Source organism: Nomascus leucogenys, chromosome 12, assembly GCF_006542625.1.
Source record: "Nomascus leucogenys isolate Asia chromosome 12, Asia_NLE_v1, whole genome shotgun sequence".
NCBI lineage: Eukaryota > Metazoa > Chordata > Mammalia > Primates > Hylobatidae > Nomascus > Nomascus leucogenys.
This window is the reverse complement of record NC_044392.1, coordinates 81,668,310-81,670,565: the sequence shown is the minus strand read 5'-3', so window position 1 is coordinate 81,670,565 and position 2,256 is coordinate 81,668,310. Positions and strand designations below refer to the sequence as shown.

Below are 2,256 nucleotides of genomic sequence, written 5' to 3'. Positions count from 1 at the left end.
GTCCCTGTAGGCATTTGACTTAGTGACCTCTGAGTTAAAATCATAGCAGTGACTTGGGAAAGTACACTTAAAGAGGAGCTTCTTTGAAGCTTCAGAATGGGAAGCAAGAAAGGAGCAAGTGAAGAGAATAGAGAAAGATTAGGCTCTGGATTAATGATTCCATTAAAAAGAACTCATGTTTTACCTGAAATTCCTCAGATAACAGGACAAGTGAATTCTTTCCATATACTGTGTAGTCTGTATTCACCTTCTCAGGCCACTAGATGGTGCAGAGTATTGGTAAACCAAGGTGGTGACTGAATTTGCACCCCAGGAAAAATGAAATCTATTGTGATTGAATCATGAGAACATAGACTGAAATGAGAGACAGAGCTCTTTTTTATCTTCTATGAAAAGGCACATTGGACATTGGAATTTAAAAATACAGTGGTTCCCTAATTTTCTACTAACACTACCACCAAATATTAAGAATCTATATTGGCAAGGCGCGGTGGCTCATGCTGGTAATCCCAGCACTTTGGGAGGCCGAGGCGGGCGGATCACGAGGTCAGGAGATCGAGACCACGGTGAAACCCCGTCTCTACTAAAAATACAAAAAATTAGCCGGGCGTGGTGGCGGGCGCCTGTAGTCCCAGCTACTCGGAGAGGCTGAGGCAGGAGAATGGCGTGAACCCGGGAGGCGGAGCTTGCAGTGAGCTGAGATCGCGTCACTGCACTCCAGCCTGGGCGACAGAGCGAGACTCCGTCTCAAAAAAAAAAAAAAAAAAAAAGAAGAATCTATTGTGTCCAAAATTTTATAAAATGCTGTTCAGAGTATGGAACACAAGAAACTTATAAAGTAGGGCAGGTATTTTGTGTATCTGCTCTTAATATAGAATACAGTGCTTTAAAAAAAGAGGAAGAATGATAAGAATTTGAAGGGAAATTATAATTTATTGTTATTTCCTTAACACTTGGCCTAGAGAAGGTAATCCATAAACATTTCTTAAGAGAATAAAAGAATGAATGAATAAATGAGACTTCCAAGAAGATAAGAAGTATAAAACTAAAATAGGTTTTAAAAAGAGCTTTTACCTTGAAAGCAGCATTCAAAATCTGAAACAGTCATGAGTGACAATCTTTATTTTGTTCTTTATTCTTATGAGTACATTCCCTGAAGAAGTGCTGGGTTTTTTTGGAATAGTTCTTCAAGAAAATGAAACACCTATAATAATTTAGTGCTAAGATTTTGTCTGACTTAAGGCATAACACTTTAATTCTGGATCTTGAAATTCCTCCTAATGAAAATGTTGCACTAAAAGACTTATACTGAGAATTCACAGTGACTGCAGCAATAATGTCAGAAATGAACATTTTATGAGACCTATCACATGGAAGTTACTGAAGGAGTCACCTTATTGTGGTGGGTTATAGACTTCAGGAGGATATGAACTTGTCCTGAGACCATCTGATGACATTTTCAGTCTCTGGCAATAGTCTCTGGGATTTTGTATAAACTCCTCAATGTCATAATATACAGATTTTTAAAATATGGAATGTTTCACGAATTTGGATGTCATCCTTGTGCAGAAGCCATGATACTCTTCTCTATATGGTTCCATTTTTAGTATATGAGCTGTCAAAGTGAGCATGACAATGTCATAATATTAAAATAGTATTTCACAATAGGGTTTCCCTACTCTCTTAATTTTGTGTATAAGAATATGCCATGTTTGGCCGGGCACGGTGGCTCACGCTTGTAATCCCAGCACTTTGGGAGGCCGAGGTGGGCGGATCACGAGGTCAGGAGATCGAGACCACGGTGAAACCCCGTCTCTACTAAAAAATACAAAAAATTAGCCGGGCGTGGTGGCGGGCGCCTGTAGTCCCAGCTACTCGAGAGGCTGAGGCAGGAGAATGGCGTGAACCCGGGAGGCGGAGCTTGCAGTGAGCCGAGATTGCGCCACTGCACTCCAGCCTGGACGACAGAGAGAGACTCCGTCTCAAAAAAAAAAAAAAAAAAAAAAAAGAATATGCCATGTTCTCCACAGAAGAGGAAAATCAGGTAGAAACATAACGCAGCAAGAGATGACCTGGTGGCACTACCAGAGCACTGTTTACTGAGTGATTTCTAGTGCTTTTTTCCTTCTGATGACTAACCCTAAGCACTCCCCAATTTTCCTGAGCACAAGAATAACCATCCAAGTCCAGGAAACATTCGATTCTCTCAGATGAAGTAAAGATTCTTAGAGAACCTAGATGTTTCCTTGCTGATCA

General features: G+C 40.5%; 1 non-coding gene across 1 annotated transcript; it reads right to left on the bottom strand.

Moving 5' to 3' along the window:
• Window positions 1–1,524: 1,524 nt before the first annotated feature.
• LOC115837727 lies at window positions 1,525–1,631 on the bottom strand. Its single transcript, XR_004032786.1, has one exon. It is a non-coding gene; the product is annotated as a U6 spliceosomal RNA (small nuclear RNA).
• Between the last annotated feature and the right edge of the window lie 625 nt (window positions 1,632–2,256).